The 23,528-nt window shown below is 33.3% G+C and overlaps 2 long non-coding RNA genes across 2 annotated transcripts; both read right to left on the reverse strand.

The window, feature by feature from the left end:
* Positions 1-5,835: 5,835 nt before the first annotated feature.
* LOC145047630 (uncharacterized) lies at positions 5,836-7,549 on the reverse strand. The gene is made up of 3 exons (XR_013682297.1): positions 7,456-7,549; positions 7,292-7,363; positions 5,836-5,965 (listed from the first exon to the last, which is right to left on the reverse strand). It is a non-coding gene; the product is annotated as an uncharacterized LOC145047630 (long non-coding RNA).
* Positions 7,550-9,088: 1,539 nt separating this feature from the next.
* Positions 9,089-10,963, reverse strand: LOC145046119 (uncharacterized). Its single transcript, XR_013681957.1, has 4 exons — positions 10,597-10,963; positions 10,454-10,517; positions 9,243-9,335; positions 9,089-9,161 (listed from the first exon to the last, which is right to left on the reverse strand). It is a non-coding gene; the product is annotated as an uncharacterized LOC145046119 (long non-coding RNA).
* Positions 10,964-23,528: the final 12,565 nt, after the last annotated feature.

The raw sequence follows: 23,528 nt of genomic DNA on the forward strand, positions 1-23,528 counted from the left end.
TATTGGAGATGTTTAAGTTTGTTATCATGATAACAAGACAGAATTAGTGAAAAGTCAAACACTAAATTGTGATTGAACAAAAAGACTTGAAGTACCTGAATAATAAGTTCTGAAAATGTGTGATACAAATAAGCTAATAATGCCATCTCTTCCATCAGCAACTGGACCTGTAAGATTGGGCATTACCTGTAGTAGTTTAATACATCTAAAGCATAAAGAAAGATGATCAGGCATTACCTGTATGAATATTTATGATCAACTATTAGCCACTCCAGTCTGTTTAAAAAGTACACCCAACACAACACCCTTATTTGAGATTCAATGGAACTAAAAGTGTATCTATAAACAATAACATGAAAACTAAATAACAACATATAAATAGATTTATGCTCTCCAAAACCCAAACACAAGAAAGCATCATTTAGATATGAATTTCACATCAACAACTTTTAAACTAAGTGAACTTTTAACATAAAAATATATTAAAGTCTTTACTAAACGAAAGCATTTTCTATCAAGTCAATCATAGATAAAATAGACACAAATCGGACATCAATATCCAGGTAGCACTTTATCAGTGCAACACTTGATGAAACAGAAACAGGGGTTATGTGCCTTATATAAGGAACATAACACAATCTGATATGAGTTTTTTTTTCCAAAATCAGTTGGACATGCTAAATATCAAACCCATTATTTTATTTGCACTTTACAACAACAAAACAAAATGTATTTGGTTCCTATGGCATTTGTTCCATTTTAATATATGTAACTTCTTTCAGCTTCTCTTTAATCTGCTTTGGCAACCAAAGAATCTCAGGTATCTGTGAGTTCAACAACTATTAGAAAGATAAACTGATATGAACATGTATAAAAAAGGGAAAAATAGGTAAGTTCAGTCCACCTGTGTAGCTTCTGAAACATTGTTAGCAAAAGCTACTTTAGCATCCTTTTCAATGGAACATTTCCTTAACTTCATTTGGTACTTATAGGTTAATCTCCCAACATAATAATCTCAATCTAACCAATATCCTAGTTCAAATTTGAATTTTAGGCTTCAACTGATTTCCCAGGCAACAGAATAAACATTAGCTAATGAAGTATTCCATGATCACACACTCATAAAAAGAGATTTGAATAGAACATCATCATCATCTGATAAAATTGGTTATTCATAAGAATATTTTAATTTGACTTGTGATTATGTACTTCTCTCTACATAATTTAATCCAATAACATTTTCACCTTCAAAATAAAGCAAATCAACTCTTTAACTTAATCAAGACATTCCATCAAACACCTAAAGTGCAAAGAAGAACAATCTACAGCTAAACAATAATTTTTTGGTAAATATTCAGAAGGTGAAATCCATAAAAACACTAAAATTTTACCATTTTACCGATTATAGTGCTTTATTTACCTACTAATGACCAACAAGTAAGAAAATCATAAAAACATAAAACAAAATTTTCTTTAAAAAGTTACCATAAGTTTTAACGCTTGCTGTTATCCTAACCAATTTGGGTGATATCCATCATCTCCGCCTCTCTTGTTGACATTATTAATAGAAAAAGTTAAATAATTTTAATTTGAAATGAAAACAGAAGCATTACATGACTAGATTTAAACCAATGAAGATTCATTCATAGACCCCAGTTCTGCAATTTTCAAAAAGGGAAAATGATATTGTCCTTTAAACATTATTGTAATTATAAAACTGCACAACCCATAACCTTTTAATTTTTAAAGAGACTACTAAACAATGAAAAAACAGTACTTATACTCTGTTAAACTATGAAAAACAACTTGCCTCATCAGGAGTTTTATCAGAGTAGGAATTCATCAACTTCTTTAGCTTGATGTTGTGATTCATTCTGTACTACAAATGCAACAATGTTCTTGCATTAGCTTTGATTGATGACTACAAGCCACAATTTCCAACATATGTTTCATTCTAGGAAAAGCAAACCACTTGGATCCGAAAAGGGCAATAACGTAATTTCAACCAATTTGGCATATTACATCAAACTCTAATAACTCATTTACAACTACCTTACTGTCATATATGAAAATGGATATAAAGCACACAAGCCTAGAAACAAGACTAAAATACACTTTTGGTCCCTGATCATAGCAAATTTATGAATTTGGGTCCTTATTTGAGGTTCTTGTAACATTTTACGTCCATGTTGTTCCTTATTTGAGGTTCTTTTAACAAAATTCTCATATACAATATATTTTTTTACAAAAGTGAACTGATTATTACCTCTTTATATTGACCACTTGTTTTTAACATTTCAACCCACCAAAGACCACACTATGTGGCATTTCCCTTCCCTCTAAATAAAAGCACACTTTTTAAAGAAATAAATAAATTGAATAAATAACAAACATCTTTTGTAAGGAATTACCAGGAATACTAAACAAACAGAGGGTAGTTTTGGGAATATAAACACAGTCACAGACTCATAGCTATAGCTAGCTGTACACCTGCATACCGTTTCTTAAACAATAACAAAAAAAAACTAAATTAGAACATATAAAGCATGAAGGACTTTATTAAGTTAAGGGTAAAAGCATACACTTTGATTCTCAAAGGTAACTTCTTTTCTTTTTCTCCACCATATAAGTTCTTTATTCAGTTTCTTAAACCTTTTCTTGTTGCAAAGTAATGAATGAAATTTTTCAAAGGAATTGGAATCCTTGGAATCCATCATGTATATGGTTGACAGCAAATGAAAAGGATTTAGATTCCATTCATTTGTTGTTTCTTATTTAGTTTGCAAATCTATCAAAAAAAATTAAAATGAAAATTATGTTAAATGACCAAAACTCCCTTTAGTCATTTTCTTTATATAAATTAATAGGATTGCTATTTACTAAAAAAAAGATTTTATTTATTAACCACTAGTTATATAAGACATGTATTACTTTATGGCATGCCAAATATCATAAAGGAATAACTGTAATATTGTCTAGTTAAAATTATAAAGTTGCATTTTGTACTCTTTAAAATTGTTAATTGCTACCAAAAGAATTTACTGTTTCAATTAACTTCTTTCTGCTTCTCCTTAATCTGCACCTATAACAAATCAGAATATTAGAAAGATAAACTGATATGAACATGCATGCATAAAAAGGGAAAATTAAGTAAGTTCAATCCACCTGTGTAACTTCTGATATAGAACATACATTACAAAATAGGACATCACCATAAATAGTGAAGAGCCTTTTTACTTGATCAACTTCAAACGCCCATTGATCCTCTCTGTGGCATATTGATTGAGTTGGATGAATTTAGTCCTAAAAATAACTTACACTTTAAGAAAATATATGACATCAGGAAACAAGGATGATGGCCAAGTTTGTCTTTTATTTTGTTAAGTACTAATCTGTCACACATAGAAGATGCATTCTTGCCTGAAAGATAATATCAGACAGACAGATTATATTCTTTATAAAGTATAGAAAGCCAAAATACATATATTTATCATAAATTTTTGTAAACAGTCTTTTCTTTCAGACCACCAGATGACTTCACTGCAATAACCACACACCTAACTGAGACACAATAAGCCTAACTGATTATAAAATACATATATTTATCAAGGAAAACTGCATGTCATCCAACAGTTTCAAGTTGTCCTACAAAAATGAATATACAGTGCCCATTAAGTTAAACAGAAACAACCGTTTTGTCGTGATATGATTAAGTACAATAAAATCATTATCATAAAGGCATATGTGGAAAGAACAGATTTAACTTTGATAGACATTAAAGGCAAAGAAAAAGCATAAGTGTATAAGAAATAGAAACCTTTGGTGTCCCAGTTGTATAACATATTGTAGCAACAAACATCATCTGGTTTTGGTTGATGAAAAGAAAAGGGTGATGCTTGGGTTGTTACTTCCTTAAAAAGAATATACCTTTGATCACAGCTTGTAGCTACAAGAATATGAAGAAAGTTTAGAATTAGTATAAACAAATGGAATGAAATGGATTTGAAGTTTTGAACAACCAAAGAACATAAATTTGTGTGTATGTTGCTTTTCACCTTGATTGCTTCTGAAACAGAATGAACCCAAATTAACTTCATATTATTTTGAATTTAAGTGCATCAGTGTAGATACCTGGTGTCAAAATGTAATTCAAATATTGTAAAATAATATATGTAGTGACCAAGGGTAGGTACCTACACATGAAATCAAACATGGGTTTTTTCAAATTTTATGCTTTGACAAAATAATAACTGATTTTGAAATCAAGAGAAGTCAAAATTTTGGGGTTATGTTATGGCCTGAAAATTTTGATGATTTTTTCATCATTGTAGAAAAAGGCAGCCCCTTTGCAAGAAATGCTAGAAAACAACCATCCAAACATGGTGAGAATGCACAAAGCCTTGAACGAAAGTGATTAAAAAGAGTAAATAAGAAATGTAATACATGGATGTATTAAAGAGAAGAACAAGGAATATTGTTCTGATTTAACCTTAGGAACAGTTACCAACAATACATTCTCATACAACCAACAAAACCCATCCAAACACGTCCAAACACGCAAAACATTATCAAATGATCAACAAAACCACAGTTAGAGAGAGAGAGAGAGAGAGAATCAGAAAATTGTTCTCATTCATAACAAGTTATATAGCTATAAATCGGTAGATTATTCAAATTATAAGAAAAAAAAAATTGGAAGTACAGTGCTAAAATTGGGTAAAGTTTTCAAAGAATAATGCCCTAATAAGAAAAAGATATTAAAGTACAAAGCTATAATTGGGTAGACATCTAAAAGTAAGGACCTAACAAAAAAAAACAGTTAAAAGTACAATGCTATAATTGGGTAAATTTTCAAAGTGAAATGTCTTAATAAGAAAAAGCTGAAAGGACAATAATAATGTAATACAAAGAAAAATGAATCTAGGATGCTGCTATAAAAAACAAACGAATGAAAGAAGGTTGTTATTAAATGCAATTAGCCCTAAAAATAACTTACACTTTAAGATAATTACACACAGATTATACTCCTTAAAGTATTGAAGAAAGTTTTGTAAATTGTTACCTTTAAGTTATTACCATTAAATCAGTAATCAAAATGGCAGAAATCATGAAAGATTGATTGACTCGTGTTATTGGAGATGTTTAAGTCTGTTATCATTATAACAAGACAGAGATAGTGAAAAGTCCACCACTAAACTGTGATTCAACAAAAGGACTTAAAGTTACCTGAATAATACGTTTTCCAAATATTCAACATCGTTTTTTTTCGTTGATTCAACATCAAGTATGTTAATCCAATCAAGATAATGAATAGACACAGGTTTTGGGAACAGAGGGGTATTTCTGGAAATACACAAACAGGGTCATACACTCATAGCAATAGTTACATGTACTCCTGCATATCGTTTCGATGCTTTGTCAGCTTGTAATCAGTGGATAGAAGGTGGTAATTTAAAAAAAGCAATTTCATAATAACCCAACACAACACCCTTATTTGAGATTCAATGGAACTAAAATTATACCATTAAACATCAAGAGAAAAACTAAATAAAAACATAAAAACCATCAGTGTTTTTATTGTTAAGGGTAAAAACATACACCTTGATTCTCGGATGCATCTTCTTTTCTCTATTTTTTCCACCATAAGTTAGTTGTTTATTTGGTTTCTAAAACCTTTTCTTGTTGCAGAGTAATGAATCTAATCTGTCTAAGGAATTGGAATTAAAAAAAAAATAGCAATTACTTGTGGATCATAGAATATTTTTAAAATGAATGGAATTTGTCACACATAGAAGATGCATTCTTGCCTGAAAGATAATATCAGACAGACAGATTATATTCTTTATAAAGTATAGAAAAACCAAATTACATATATTTATCATCTATTTTTGTAAACAGTTACCTTTAAGTAATGCTTTCCTCTTTGCATTAAACAGTCTTTTTTTCAGACCACTAGATGACTTCACTGCAATAACCACACACCTAACTGAGCATCAATAAGCCTAACTGATTATAAAATACATACATATATTTATCATATCCATCATATAATCATGGAAAACTGCATGTCATCCAACAGTTTCAAGTTGTCCTACACGAATGAAAATACAGTACCCATTAAGTAAAAAAGAAACAACCGTTTTGTCATGATGTAAATAAAAACAATAAAATCATTATCATAAAGGCATACGTGGAAAGAACAGATTCAACTTTTAAAGGCAAAAAAAAAAAAAGCATAACTGAATAAGAAAAAGAAACTGTTGGTGTCCCAGTTATTGTAGCTTCCCTAAAAAGAATAAACCTTTGATCACATCTTTTAGCTACAAGAATATGAGGAAGCTATATATACAGCTGATGGAAATGTCCCCCTTTGGAAACTATTAGACTGGATATGATTAAAAAGTTTAGAATTAGTATAAACAAAATGGAATGAAATGGATTTGAAGAACCAAAGAACATAAATTTGTGTGTATGTTGTTTTTCACCTTGGTTTGCTTCTGAAACAGAATGAACCCCTAATTTACTTCAAATTATTTTGAATTTAAGTGCATCAGTGTAGATATCTGGTGTCAAAATGTAATTCAAATATTGTAAAATAATATATGTAGTGAACAAGGGTAGGTATCTACACATGAAATCAAACATGGGTTTCTCAAATCTTACACTTTGACAAACTACTAAGTGATTTTGAAATCAACAAAGTCAAAATTTTGAGGTTATGTTATCGATTGACATTTTTGCAGATTTTTCATCATTCCATGATAATAGACACACCCTTTTGTGGTAAAATTAGGTAGAGTTTTCAAAGAGAAATGCCCTAATAAGAAAAAGATATGAGAGTACAATGCTATAATTGGGTAGACATCTAAAAGTATAAGGACCTAATAAAAAAAACAGTTAAAAGTACAATGCTATAATTGGGTAAAATTTTCAAAGTGCAATGTCTTAATAAGAAAATGCTGTAATACAAAGAAAAATGAAACTAGGATGCTGCTATAAAACACAAATAAATGAAAGAAGGTTGTTATTTATTGCAATTAGCCCTAAAAATAACTTACACTTTAAGATAATATCACACAGATTATATTCCTTAAAGTATTGAAGAAAGTTTTGTAAATTGTGACCTTTAAGTTATTAGCACCGTTAAATTAGTAATCAAAATGGCAGAAATCATGAAAGATTGATTGACTCGTGTTATTGGAGATGATTAAGTCTGTTATCATTATAACAACACAGAGATAGTGAAAAGTCCAACACTAAACTATGATTCAACAAAAGTACTTGAAGTTACCTGAATAATAAGTTCTGAAAATGTGTGATACAAATAAGCTAATAATGTCATCTCTTCCATCAGCAACTGGACCTGTAAGATTGGGCATTACCTGTAGTTTAATACATTTAAAGCAAAAAAGAAAGATGGTTTACCACTTTGATAAGTATAATGGGGAGACAAACCAAGTGTGTCATATAAAGGGATAGTGATGCATGATCAACAATTAGCCACTCCAGTCCGTCGATAAAGTATACTCAACACTACACTCTTATTTGAGATTCAATGGAACTAAAAGTGTACCTTTAAACATCAACAGTAAAACTAAATAAGAACAAAAAATCATCAAGTGTTTTTATAGTGTTAAGATTAAAAACATACACCTTGATGTTTCTTTTTCTTTTTTCCACCATAACATAAGTTGTTTATTTGGTTTCTAAAAACTTTTCTTGTTGCAGAGTAATTTATGGAGTCTGTCAAAGGAATTGGAATTTAAAAATAATTAAAAAACAAAAAAACAAAAATAGCAATTACTGTCATACTGATGTAAAGGAACTTTTGGTTCACAGAATATTTTTAAAATTAATGGAATTTGTCAACGGAATGGGATTCTGCCATGTCATGGTTTGACAGGAAATGGAAAGGATTTGATTCCATTCATTTGTTGTTTTGAGTTTAGTTTGCAAATCTATCTAAAGAATTGAAGTGAAAATTATGTTAAATGACCGAAACACCCTTTAGTGACTTTTTTTAATAAAATAAAATAGAACTTGCTATTTACTGAATAAATAATAATGTAGTCTTTTTAATGAAGAATGGAACTTCAAATCTTCCCAAGGAATGATAAAATTCAAGTCTACACACATCCCATAACCTTTTAATTTTTCAAAAAGTATTTATATTTGTCAACTCCTTCCAAAAAAGAAAAACATACCACATGAGTCCAAAGAGGGTAATAACGTAATTTCAACCAATCTAACTTACTGTCCTACATGAAAATAGACACGATCCCCAAATATATTTCCGACTCCATGTTGTTTCTTTAAAAATAAAAAGCACATTTCTGTATGCACGAATCACATAGATACAAAAAAGAGGAATTTTGACTACTTGTTTTTAACATTTCAACCAACCAAAGACCACACCATGTGGCATTTCCATTCTCTGATGTCTCAATTGCCTAAATAAAAAGTATACTTTTTCAAATAAATAAAAGAATTGACTAAATAACAAATATCTTTCGTAAAGAATTAGATTGCTATTTGACCTGTACACAATAAATTCATCCTAACTTAACTAAACAGAAACAAAATACACTTCTATTTCTTTCTAATTGAGTAAAAAATACAAACAATAAATTATCTTTCCCTAATTGAATCTATAATAGCTCAATAAGTTGTTTAATCTTTTATTTTGGCTTGTTTCACCCTGAAAACAAAGCAAAACAACTCTTTAACTTAATCAAGAAAATCTATAAATACGTTAAGTTAAAGATTGTTGTTTTTGGAAGAAATGATTTCAAATTGTTCTTCTTGAAATACCCTTGCCATCAACCAAAATAATCAAAAAAATAACATGTTAAGTTAAAGATTGTTGTTTTTGGAAGAAAATCTATTAATACGTTGCCATTATGAGTAAAAATTTAAGTATTTTGTACAAATCAGTAAAACTACATTGTTATTTCCCTTAAAAAATTAACATAGATTTTGAGGCTAGCTGTTATCTTAACCAACTCGGGTGATATCAATCATCTTATTATTCTCATATGCAACATTTTTATTCACAAAAGAGAAATGATTATTACCTCTTTGTATTGACCACTTGTTTTATACATTTAAACCCACCAATGACCACACATTGTGGCATTTCCTTTCTATGATTTCCCAATTCGCTACATAAAAAGTAAAAAAAAAAAAATTAAATAAATAGAACATCCGACTAAATAACAAAATATCTTGTGTAAAAAATTTACCAGGCATACTAAATAAGTGCTGAAGGCGTTTTCAATGCAATATTCAGCATCTTTCTTTTTATTCAAAATGAAGCATGCTTATCCCATCATTTCCTGAAGATAATAAATAAGCACAAGTTTTAGGAACAGAGGGGTATTTATGGAAATACACAAACAGGGTCATAGACTCATAGCTATTGCTACCTGTAGTCCTGTACAAATAAATAATTAATCAAACAGTAACTAATCTTTTTAATAAAGAAATAAATAATGGAATTTCAAATCTTCCCTAGGAATGATAAAATCCTTTGAATACAGATTTTGAGGGAATTTGATGGAATCCATTTTGTCAACCAAATTTGCAACTGAATACATCTGCCATTCCCATTCTTTCAAATTTCTATGGAATCCATGAACCAAATAAATAGAAAATGTAGGAAAGAAAAATAACATATTGATTAAGAATTAACCCTTTGTTGAGTAAACCTTTAACTGTTGTAATTGAGAAAAGTTTAAGAGTTAATATTTATAGATAGTTATACCTGTAACATGTACTTTGTTTTTTTTACATATAATAGCAAAACGTATTTATACATTATTTTACCTAAAGTAATAATGTTCTTACATTTCTTTTACCAATAAATGCACTAAAATTGTACTGTATTCTTGTATGTATAATAGCAGTGTGTTTACGTTTAAAATAAAATTGTTTTTTTTTCAGAAAGAACCTCATCCACATCCTCTTTGTTGAGTAAACAGCCAAAATGTTGACCAGGAAAGCAATTAGATTTATGCTCTCCAAAACCCAAACACAAGAATGCATCATTTAGATATAAATTTCACATCAATAACTTTTAAACTAAGTGAACTTTTAACATAAAAATAGATTAAAGTCTTCACTAAACGAAAGCATTTTCTATCATAGATAAAACACTTGATGAAACAGAAAAAGGGGTTATGTGCCTTGTATAAGGAACAATACACAATCTGATATAAGTTTAATTTTTCCAAAACCAGTTGGACATGCTAAATATCAAACCCATTATTTTATTTTCACTTAACAACAACAAAACAGAATGTATTTGGTTCCTATGGCATTTGTTCCATTTTAATATGTGTAACATTTTATGGCATGCCAAATATCATAAAGGAATTATACTGTTGTCTACTTAAAATTATAAAGCTGCATTTTGTACTGTTTAAAGTTGTTATTTGCTACCAGAAGAATTTACCATTTTGATCAACTTATTTCAGCTTCTCCTTGATCTGCTTTGACACCCAAAGAATCTCAGGTATCTGTACATTTAACAAATATTAGAAAGATAAATTGATATGAACATGTATAAAAAAGGAAAATTAGGTAAGTTCAGTCCACCTGTGCAACTTCTGGAACAGAGTTAGCAAACGCTGCTTTAGCATCCTTTTCAATGGATCATTTCCTGAACTTCATTTGGTACTTATAGGTTAAGCTCCCAACATAATCATCTCAACCTAACCAAGTTCTTAGTTCAAATATGAATTTTAGGCTTCAACTGATTTCCCAGGCAACAGATAGAGGTTAAATATTTGGTATGTTACAAATCTTAGGCTCTTAGGGCTTAGATAGCTTCTAGTATTAATGTTTCTTTGGGTTTTTGACGATCTTACAGGGGCACATCCATAATAGGAAACAGAATAAACATTAGCAGATGAAGTATTCCATGATCACACACCCATAAAAAGACATTTGACTAGAACATCGTCATCACCTGATAAAATTGGTTATTCATAAGAATGCTGACAGAATCTGAAATACATTCTCAAACAACCAACAAAAAATCATCCAAACACACAAGACATTATCAAACAATCATCAAAAGCACAGAAACACATTCTGAAATAAGCCTACCAGACAAGCTTAATGAATATTTTAAAAAAAAAAAAACAAAAAACCTAATAAAAAGATATAGATAATAAAACCCTAATAAGATAGATAAAACTACAGAAATAGTATGTAGTTTCATTATGATTTTATGTTACAATAGAACTTGAGCACTTAGGAAGTCATATTTTACAGAAAAAACTCGCCACTCAGAAAAGAAAAAAGAGTTAAAAAAAAAAAAAGCAGGAACTAAACCTCGATCTTTTCTTATCCATATATATGATATATACAGAGGAAATTTCAACTCGAAACTGGAGAAAAAAAACCCTAGAGAACTAAAAATAAGCACGAGAAGGGAAAATAATAAGAAGGAAAACTTACAATGATCTTGATAATTTCGTTGGATAATAGACATGATTGTGAGTGTGCTGCGAAGGACTGGGGTGCGAGGATCTCAAGAGAGTGGAGTGACGGAGAACGGGCGGGATGAATCTCCGGCGGTGTTTGGAGAGCAGCGAGCGGAATGAGTGAAGAGTGGAAGAGGGAAGAAGAAAAGATTCTTTTATATTAAGCGCCAATTTCACCGACTCGATCCTTTCGACTTCCATTCCAACGGTTCTTTTATATAACCTCTTTCCAAACTTAAAATCTCTAAATTCCAATATTAACAAAAAAAACATTCCCATTAACTTTACCATTAACTTTTGATTTTTAGGGTTTTAACCCATCTTTTTACCTTTTATTATAAAATTGGTTTCTTATATTTCCTTTTTAATATTTATTTGGTCAAAACTTTTTTCCTTTTAATTTTTTTACAATTTTCTTTTTATATATTTTTATTAAAAATATATTTATTTAAAAATCTATTTTGTTACAACATTGTTTTATAGAAACTCATTTATATAAAAAGTAGTTTTTTACAAATACTTTATTATCTGTATTTTATGTATGTTTTCTAAAATTTCTTGGTTTTTATAAATTATATTTTTTATTTCATTTTATATATTTTACAAAAAGTATTTTTATAGCTTCTTCTACATGTTACTATTTGTTTGTACGTATGTATAATACCATTTCTCCATATTTAAATTTATTATTTTTTATCGAAATTCATTTTCTATTTTCTATATATTGGTTCTTAGGCATCAATAGTTGAAATAATTATGGTTATTCAAAAAGCCAACTATTTATAATTAAAAACAATATTAGTTATGAATAACATAAATTAAAAAAAAAATCATATTTAAATTATGTTTGGCGTACTAACCAATAAAAAATAATGTTTGATAAAAACTAGCTAATAAGCTAGCTAGAATATATATTAAATGACATAAAAGAGTATATTTAGGAAGGGGAAAAAAAACTCATGAACACCTCGCCTAAATAGTTTTTTTTTAATAATGACAACTTAAAAAATCTCATAGAATATGTGAAACATCCCAAAAATACGGTCAAAAAATTTTGTTTTTAATTCATTATTAAAACCATAAATATCATCATCAAGTAAACATTGTAAACCATATATCTCAAAAACATCATCATATATGTCAAGGTATCAAAATATTATATCAAATATCATGGTGAAATATCATAGACTAGAAAATTATGGTGTGTGTGTGACATGCGATCACCCCAAGTCCTTCCCTTTGCTAGCAGAACTTGAAACCAAAACTGAAAACTGTAAACACAAAGCTTAATGAGACCCCCCAAGCTACCACATATCATACACATAACATATCATATATAACATACAACTTTGGGACTCCGCCCAGTTGCATCGGGTCGAACCCGACATCGGACTCCTGCCCGGCATCAAGCTCACCCCAGCATCAGACCACGCCTGGCATCGGGCCTCGACCTACATCAGGCTTGCCCCAACATCAGGCTTACCCCGACATACACACTGCATAACACATATCATAAACACATAACATAAACATATAACATACATCGAGCTTGCCCCCGGCATCGGACCGAAGCCCGGAACACATAACACATATAAGCTAACATACATCGTCACATCGGACCTAGCTCCGAAACACATAACACATAACATGCATGAATCACAAAGACATCAAGCATACATAAACACTTCTCGGGTCCGCCCCGACATCAGACCGAAGCCCGGAACACATACTCTACATCGGGCTAACCCCGACATCGGACTAACCCCGACATCGGACTGAAGTCCGGCATATGCTAACATACATAAACGGGACGACATTGGTGCCTTAAACTCGTTCCTATTAGAGGAAAACTGACCACTCAAACTAGATGCTGAACTCGTGCGTAGGGAATCTTTGTTGGCTGCTCCACGGCTAACTTTATACAATAATACTTAGTCGGAAAAGTGAAAATCCATGTAAGGGTAAAATGACCATTTTACCCCTGGTTAAAGTCAATGATCTGGTCGAAGTCAGCATTCTGGGTTGACCAACTCGTCGAGTCAACCTTTCAACTCGTCGAGTTCTTTAACTCATAAATCCTGAAACCGCAACCTAACTCACCGATTCGTTCCTCCGACTCATCGAGTCCTATCATGCTACTCAAAGCTGCGACTTGGCAAATTAACTCGTCGAATCCCTCTACAGACTCGTCGAGTTCTACCATAAACTAAAAGGAGACAGCACGACCCGAATCGTCGAGTTCCCTCATGAACTCCACGAGTCCTTCTTGTTGGATTAATGTCTAAGTCCATAACTATAATTGGTAAGACTTGACCCGACCCGGCATGGTCCATTTGGGTTGCATACCATCATGCACTTGGATAGACTAAATGAGAGAAATAAGACACTTATGGTCATTAATATATTATAAGTTCTGGTATATTAATAATAAGAATAATGAGATTATTTAATTAGTATTGATCAAGAATTAATCTAGCATTAATTGAGTGATCAAAAGAAGACTAATTAAATATATGGGTTGATTGTGTAAATCATCCATACTTGTATAGTGGCTAATGCTCCATGGATTATCTAGTTGGGCCAAAACTCATATGATGCTCCATGGATGCTCCATGGTGTATTTGAACCCATGGATCCAAGGAAATGGAAAGTCATGACAATTAGGGTTTACCCTAATTGTATAACTATATAAGCATCTTATTCTTGAGGAAAAATCGGCCACTAGTGAGAGTAAGAAAGGGCTAGCCGATTTCATGAAGTGTAGAATTCTCTCTAAGTTATTCTAAGTGTTTTGATGATTGTGAACCATTTGAGGTGTCACACTTGGGGCACTAGGCACTCAAGCTTCATGAAGACAAGCTCCATCAAAGAGGTATGTATTCTATCTTGTTATATTGATAGTTGTGTGTGCTAGTTTAGGATAATACCTTGGATATTTGCATGTATAATAGAGAAAACATAGATCCAAGGTATTTAGGGTTGCATGTACACTTAGGAGTGTTAGAATGCTCATAACCCAACAGTGGTATCAGAGCCTAGGCTTGTTTTCTTGTTATACTTGCAATAGAAGCTGAAAAATCGAGTTTTGTTGCTGTCTACCCAGCAGACTCGCCGAGTCCATGAAGGGACTCGACGAGTCCAAGGCAAAATGCATCCAACTCGCCGAGTTATGTTCATGCACTCGACGAGTTGGACCCCAGACAGCATATTTTCGAGGTTTTTGGCTAGAAATGGACTAGGAACATTACCCTAAGTTGTTTTTGAACTTATAAACTTGTTTTTTGATGTGGTAATGTTCATGCTAATCCATTTTCAAAGATAATTGTCAATAGATTCATGTTTTGTATTAGTTTAAGGTTTAGACTAATTACATGAAAAAGTTTGATTTGAATTATCTTGTTCTTATGAGTTGCTTAGATTAATAGAAAAGTTAATTGAAATAGTTGTTTTCAATCCATTTTAATCTAAGAGTTGAGTATAAAATGTGTTTGTGTAACTTGTCCTCAAGTTACATGAAGAGTCACATTAAAGACTCATAAGACTCATAAAATTGGCAAAGGTTACAAAAATGAAGAGTCTAGTTCTAATTAATTGGAGTTATGACTCCATAATTTGTCCTCAAGTTATGGAGGACCGAGAGTCTCTTCATTAAATAAATATAAAAAAAATAATAATAATAATGTAACCTTAATTAATTCCATAAGTTATAAAATAAAGAAAAAAGTTAATTCTTTATTAGTTTAAAGTCTTCCATAATTTGTCCTCAAGTTATGGAACTTGAAGAGTTTTTGGATTAAAACTACTTTAAATACATAAGTTATGGAATTAATTAGTTTTGAATAGTTTCAAAACTTGCCCTCAAGTTTTGGAATTTGTAAAGTTTTCTCTTATGAATACTTTAATTCCAAGTTAGCCCTTAGAATTTTAAAAGTTAAAATTCAACCCTTATACTTTATAATATTATAAGTTAATAATATATACATGTATAAGAGTAAAGTCGGTCTTACCGCTAGTATGCCTCATTCACGAAGCCGGTCTATAAGGTGGGTATAAGGTTGTTGCCTATAAAATGGCAACTTAATGGGTGTCCACTCTCACCCACCGCTTGCTTGACTGGTGGAGGGTCGTTAGCCGAACGGGTTTGACAGGACTATAATTCTCCCTTCATTAAAAGTATTAATGATAAATACTAAGTAACTAAACTCTTAATAATACCCAATCTTAGTTACTTAGGAAAATGTGAATAAGGTGCTAATCCATGAAATTACACTTTGCACTTTGTTTAAGTCGGTTAGTGGAGCGTGTGTGGTTAACCGGCACACTAACTTGGACTTAACAAGGTAGGTAAAGGGTGACTTAATATTTATCATAGTATCGATGGAGCGTGTGTGGTTAACCGGCACATCGATTGAGGGGTAATTTATTAAGGGTACCAAGTAATTTGCATGGTTACTTCACACCTTGTTTTGTGATCCTCGGCATCCCAGTCACAAAACCTGAAGGGCACACTCGAGATTGAAACATGCCATTGAACAGTTCAATGAATCTCAAAGATCTAGGAGTTTCAAAAACCAATTAAAACCTAATAATACATTTCGTTTATCTTGGTGGAAATTGGTGAATCGTCATTCACCTACCTTCAAATTGTTTTATAGCTTGGATTACGGCATACCCTTCTAAGTTGTAAAATAGTTTGTTGGATCTTAGCCTTAATATTTCATATTGGGTGTCATATTAAGGACTTTAAAATCAACTATCTTGAATATCTCCCAAAAAGATGTCTGGTTTAGACATTTATGATCCTCCCAAATCTCTTGAAACAAGCTTTCCTAAATGAAGATGATGTCCCATGGAAATCATACTTCTTTCACCTCCTCATTTATGAGATATTGCTAAGGAATAGATAACAACAAGTTTTCATATGGATTGTAAGGATAAGTTTTTCCGCATAGTTTTGAAATAAAAGAAAATTTTGATTTTATTTATTTTAAAAATATCCTTACAATGGCATTTGAGGAAAAATTGTTGCTTATATGATTCCATTAATAGCAAGAGTGGAAATATGAAATTGATTCCTTCATTTGTGGTAATGTCTAAATTTACCAAATAAGGAAAGATTCTCATCACCAAGTCTCAATTGGACCGAAACTTGGAATCATGCAAGTTCTATAGCATGATGAATGAGAACTTTCAAGTATTGGAAAAATAAGACTGATTACTTGTTCACGTGAATGTGTGAGTCAAGTAATGGACTAAGGGATCGAGTACATAGTCTTGTGCACTGATTAAGTCCACCACAAAAGATGTAAGGCTATTCGTCATAGTTTACTAAAGCTCAGTAAATATGATTATACTTACAAGCTTAAGTGTAACTATGAGACATTGGAAAAGGTTCCAATGCATGGCAGAGCGAATAAGAAGAATCAAATTAGGCAGAAGGATAAAAGTTCCTCAAATCTGAAAAGATGGGAGAGTACTTTAGTATCAGCTTTGTGATCATCTTAATGATTAAGAATCCATATCAAAATTAGTTCTCTAAGGAAGTCTTAGTGCATTCTTATGACTAAGAAGAAGGGATCTTGAATTGTTGAAATGGTTAAATCAAGAAGATGAGTCATACTTCGTTCCAATACAAGTCTTAGAGTCATACTCCAAGATTGTAATTTGAGTGACATGTCTTTAAGAAGGTTTAAAACACGTGTCAAATGTAAGAGTAAAAGTGTCCTACTCTTGTTCATGTTAAGTTGGTAAGTTGTGATGTTTTGGATAAAACAAAGACCAACTTAGGCCAATTGTGTGAAGTGTTTGTCTTGGTTAGAATCCACACTATCTCTTGGATGTTTGACAAGGGAGTCTTATAGGTCAAGAGGACAGTGGGAGTCTTAAAGGTCTTGAAAGTCTCAAGAACTAATCAAGAATAAAACCTGAAGTTCTTCACTAGCACACGACTTGAGGTTTATAACCTATCGTGTTGACATATTCTGTGCCCATTCCAATCAAAGTTGGCTTTGCATATGAGTTCTTAGAATTCTCAATTGGTTGCACAACAACTTGGAAGCAATGGCAGGCCCTTGAGCTGCCAGGTGGCAAGAAGTTAAGATTGAGTTCAATCCATATGAGTTTGGATTTGTCATAATTCTTGTCTTGTGACTATGGTTATGACAATTCACATGGATAAGAACTCATACACCATTAAATCTAAGTGTCATAAGGTTTCTCTCCGATTCATGAAAATGATGGTGAGGAAACACTTCCACTAAGCAGATTTTAACTAGATAGCAATTGTGATATTTGCATTCTCAAAGTCGTTAGTGGAGCGTATGTGGTTTACCGGCACACTAACCTGGACTTGTGAGAAGTGGAAAAAAGGTCTAACCATTATGATTACGGCATCCCTCTTCATAATTGTTTAGACACACAAGTGTGCTATCTAAGGGAAGGTGTATGATTTTGATAAAGTTCTATTAAAACAATCTAGTATCAGAAATCTGAACTTTGGTAAGAAAGTCAATAAAGTATTGATTTCTAGAAGTCCAGCTGATTTCTGAGTACATGTCAAAGCTAGTGGGAGCATAAGTGTTATGCTAATAATCATCATGTTAGTGGGAGCATGATAATTATGATAAAGATTGCAAGTTAGCAATGTTAATTATAGAAAACAAAAGGTTTCAATTGGGAAAAAGTTGTTTTGCTATAATCAAGGGAGAGGAAATTACACTTCATCTCAAATCTATAAGCTTAGATCGTGAGGTTTTAATCGTTTAGTCAAGAATATATATGAATTTCATGTTGGAATGGCTCAACATAAGGAAATTTTGTATATGGGTCCATTATTTGCGTTCTAAAATTCGATTATGATTACGGCATCCCTTTTCATAATCTGAATTATGAGAACTTGGCAAATAGAAATGGAAATGTTATAGCAAAAGACTGGTTTAGTCTTTATGTGAGACATCATGAATTGTGTCCCATATGCTTCGGATATAGGATCGATTACATGTGCTATATTTATCCTTTCTAAAAGTTTCCAAATGCCTGGGGCATTAAGAATGGAAAAGGTTTAGAACTGGATATGACTAAGAGGATTAAACAATTGTCGAGGACAATCTAAGGTTTACCAAAGATTGGTTGCTCAAGGACAGTTGGAAGTATATTGATAATTCTGGAATGACCATATTGACATAATCTGTAAGGAGGCAACTCTTGTTCAGAAGTGATAGTCGAAATGGAATCTGGAAATGTTTCAAAGTTAGAATTTTCAATCTGTGTAAGATTAAGGAAACTTAATGCAAGAAGGATGGTTCCAAGGAGTTGATCTCCTTTGGAATGCTCTGTAATGATTGTTGCCAAGTCTTTGTGAATTTGTGCATAATCGTTACAAGAGGATCAATGCATATAAGTTTAGAATCTAACAGATTTCAGTAAATGGCATGAATTTGGAATTCTTGCATTTGCATTAAGGATTTGGGAGTGTGAAAAGAGAATCATTGAAGATTATGTTCAATTGATCTAGTTCACAAAGTAAAGATCATAGACAAACATAGTATGCATACTTGGTGTATGGCATGACTAGTGTTTAGAAAAACATAGTGTACATGCTTGGAGCATGGGACAACTATTGTTTTAAATTCAAGAATAATGTTGATAGCTGAAACAGTATACAATGAATAATGTGTAATCATATGGTGATAAATAAAAGGTGTTTTATTTATATTCATAAGTTCTGAGACCATATTGGATTCAATTATTATTGTGTTGCACTTTGCATGTTTTGACTTCCCGAATAAACTAGGTTATTCTTCCGGAATGACTAAGTTATTCAAACCATCCACAGTCGGTCATATGTTGGAAGTAGATATGAATTAAGACTGTCATGGGTTGGCTTGTAGAGGTCTAAGGTGTTGGACAAATGGCTACAACACTCATGAGTGCTCATAAGTTCTGAGTATTGGATTCAACCTGCGCTCATTGGAATCACTTCATGGATTTTATCACGAGTGATCATGAGACGATAATATCTTATATTCTTCAAACTTAGAGATATGAGTTGTTACTATGAGTTGGTTGTACATTGATTGCACGAAACTGCATTTGGTAACTCGGTGCTATAAAACGTGCCTTTGTGTATGATTCAACAAGTAGTAGAACAAGCCATATGAGTCGAAGTTTATCCATTCCTTTTACCTTTGGGATAAAAGTGATATCTGTGGGCCCCTCAATGATTTGATGATGACAAATGGAAGTGCTCGGCCGGGCCAGGACTGATTTGATTTGTTCAATTAGTCAGTCGTCATAAATCGGAAATCGGGAAACAACAAATGGACAGAGAGAATGATTATAATCAATGTCTCAGTCCATATGACATCTAGAATGGAGGAATATATGATCCCTTATCTAATGGACAAGTCATTGACAAGATCAGAGTTCATCTACAAGGTCAGAGTTCGACAGAAGCTTTTGAGAGCTACGATTGCTAGTTGGTTCCTGAAGTCATACGCAATAATAGTTTTAGACTTATCCAAGTGGGAGACTGTTGGATTAATGTCTAAGTCCATAACTATAATTGGTAAGACTTGACCCGACCCGGCATGGTCCATTTGGGTTGCATACCATCATGCACTTGGATAGACTAAATGAGAGAAATAAGACACTTATGGTTATTAATATATTATAAGTTCTAGTATATTAATAATAAGAATAATGAGATTATTTAATTAGTATTGATCAATAATTAATCTAGCATTAATTGAGTGATCAAAAGAAGACTAATTAAATATATGGGTTGATTGTGTAAATCATCCATACTTGTATATTGGGCTAATGCTCCATGGATTATCTAGTTGGGCCAAAACCCATATGATGCTCCATGGATGCTCCATGGTGTATTTGAACCCATGGATCCAAGGAAATGGAAAGTCATGACAATTAGGGTTTACCCTAATTGTATAACTATATAAGCATCTTATTCTTGAGGAAAAATCGGCCACTAGTGAGAGTAAGAAAGGGCTAGCCGATTTCATGAAGTGTAGAATTCTCTCTAAGTTATTCTAAGTGTTTTGATGATTGTGAACCATTTGAGGTGTCACACTTGGGGCACTAGGCACTCAAGCTTCATGAAGACAAGCTCCATCAAAGAGGTATGTATTCTATCTTGTTATATTGATAGTTGTGTATGCTAGTTTAGGATAATACCTTGGATATTCATATTTGCATGTATAATAGAGAAAACATAAATCCAAGGTATTTAGGGTTGCATGTACACTTAGGAGTGTTAGAATGCTCATAACCCAACACTTATGTCTAATTGGCCATCTTAACAAATTAAGCCCTTGCTCTCTAGATTTATAGTCCATACTTCGCTAGTTCACTGGAAATGACCTTTCTAAGGGTAAAGTTTTACAACTTTACCCATTGATAACCCTTTTTTGAAGGGTTTAGCTAAAACCCTAATTCCTCTAAGACATAGATCTTGTCCAAACAACCTTAGTATTTCAAACCAAAGCATGAAAGCCTAGATCTAGGGCCTAGAAACCAATTAACCACGTAAAGTCTCGAGCTTGCTTCCATGTATGGCCCATTTAGGGCTTAAAAAGCCATAACAACATCCTTAAGGTTTTCATGAGACTCAAATGGCATAAAGTTTGCATCTTTATGCCTTTATAGCCCTTAATAACTCCATATTTGAAAGTATAATCAGCTTGGGACATCCATGAATCATAAATCATGCTACTTGGACAAAACCCCCATAAAAGAGACCATAAATAGATCTAATGAACTATAAGGAAACTGTAACACCCAAAGTTTGGAAAGCCAGGAAAAGAAAGAAAACCCCAATTTTAAGTGGAGACTCGGCGAGTCCAAGGAGGGACTCGGCGAGTCCGAGCGGGATCCGGGTCGAGGTGTAAGCGACCGACTCGGAGAGTCGAGCAAGGTGACTTGACGAGTTTGGTCTGGGCAAGGAAAACCCTAAATCCGGGACTTGGAGCTTATTTAAACGCCTCATTCTCTTCCCTAAGGCTCCTTTAGTGCCTCTTTCACTCAGAACAATAAACCCTAGCCTCTATAATCGTTTTGGAGCAAGATCTAACCCTTGGTGAAGCTTTTTGGAGCTTGAGATAGAGGATAGTCATTGTGGAGCAAGAAGGGGGCCTTGGATCCAGAGTTGGTGGAGTATTTATGAGCATTTAAAGGTAATAAATCGTTACCTTCCCTCTTTTGTTTAATAGATCAACCTTGGCTATGAGATTTGGAGCTTTTATGCCATGCTTAAGAAACTATTTCGAGTTAGAAGCCATATCTGAAGTTACTACTTCAGATCTGAGTGTATCTTGGCCTAGAAAGTCATAAAGCATCTGTTCTTGGGTTGATAGTGAAGCTTCTTTGTCTTTAAACCCTAGTTTGGATTGTTTTAAGTCTAGATCTCTTGATCTACACGTAAAGTTTGCCACTTTACATGAGGGATAGGCCCTAGAAGTATGGATCTATGAGTTGGAAGCCTTGTTTGGCTCGAAAAGCCACTGCATGGATTAAGGATTGAATAGACTCGGCGAGTCCTTTGAGGGACTCGGCGAGTAGTATGAAGATGGAGGCGAACTCGACGAGTTGGATGAACAACTCGGCGAGTCTGTTGAAGATTGCCTTGGACTCGGCGAGTCTGCTCTTGGACTCGGCGAGTCAAGTCGCGAACCCCAAAACCCTTCGAGTCAAGGCTCAGTTTAGCGAGTTGAGTGGGGACTCAATGAGTTGGACGGGTCAGAACTCGGAAATCAGTGAACTCGGCGAGTCAGTAGACTGACTCGGCGAGTAGGGTCAACATGGAAGGTTGACTTTGGCCAGGACTTTGACTTTGATCGGAGTTGAGTTAGTTGACTTTTAGAGGTATGACATGCTAAGTGTTTCTTTGTTATTTAAAGCTCGGATTAGAGGAGCAGCGTTTCCGACGGTGGTTGGTTAGCAGTCCGAGGGTTACCAGCATAATTCAGCAGTTCAGGTGAGTTTCCTTCCAGTAGGAACGGGTCTAAGGCCACAATGCCGACCCGTTTAGCTAGTAGTAGTTTTCGGACCTCGGTCCGATGCAGTAGTTAGTATGTTTGATGCCTTCGTGGCTCTGATAGGATTTATGTGTTATGTGTTATGTGTTATGTGATCTGGGCTACGACCCGATGCAGTATGCAGTATATGTGTTCATGATAGTTGATATGCTATGCTATGCTATGTCCAGTCAGTTTCCGGACTTCGGTCCGATGCAGGGGGCAAGGCCCCAGTTAGTCCGGACTTCGGTACGATGCATGGGACAAGGTCCCAGTTAGTTTCCGGACTTCGGTCCGATGCAGGGGGCAAGGCCCCAGTTAGTCCGTACTTCGGTCCGATGCAGGGGACAAGGTCCCAGTCAGTTTTCGGACTTCGGTCCGATGCAGGGGGCAAGGCCCCAGTTAGTCCGGACCTCGGTCCGATGTAGTGGGCAAGGCCTAGTATGTGCTTTATATGTTATTGTATGGTATGTGGTAGTTTGGGGGAGCTCACTAAGCTTCGTGCTTACAGTTTCAGTTTTTGGTTTCAGGTATTCAGTTTTCAAAGGAGGAGCTCGGAGAGATTGCAGTGCACACACCATAGCCAACTAGCCTGAGATGTTTTACTCTGATAATAAGTTTGTATTTCGAATTAATGCTGCGAAATTATGTTATGATTTATGATACGATTTTTATGAATATGGTTTTAGTAATGTTTTAAAAAGAAAATTTTAGTCGTGATTTTTGGGATGTTACAGAAACTTACGAATTTGATTACGAGAAAGTGATGAGAATGGAACGAAATCCTTGGATCTATAACCTTATCCTTGAACCTTCAAGCTCCTTCTTATTCTTCTAAGCTTCAAGAACACACAAACCACTAAAAATGGCAAGAAATGGCTCAAGATCACTCAAGGTTGATTAGGGTTTCGAGATTAGGGCTTGGAGGTGATAAAGGTTGTGGTGGAGGCCATGTATGATGATTAAATAGGGTGCAAGCCCTAAAGAATATGGTTTCTGTCTCGTCGAT

This window comes from Lactuca saligna, chromosome 5 (genome assembly GCF_052625555.1).
Source record: "Lactuca saligna cultivar CGN05327 chromosome 5, ASM5262555v1, whole genome shotgun sequence".
Taxonomy (NCBI): domain Eukaryota; kingdom Viridiplantae; phylum Streptophyta; class Magnoliopsida; order Asterales; family Asteraceae; genus Lactuca; species Lactuca saligna.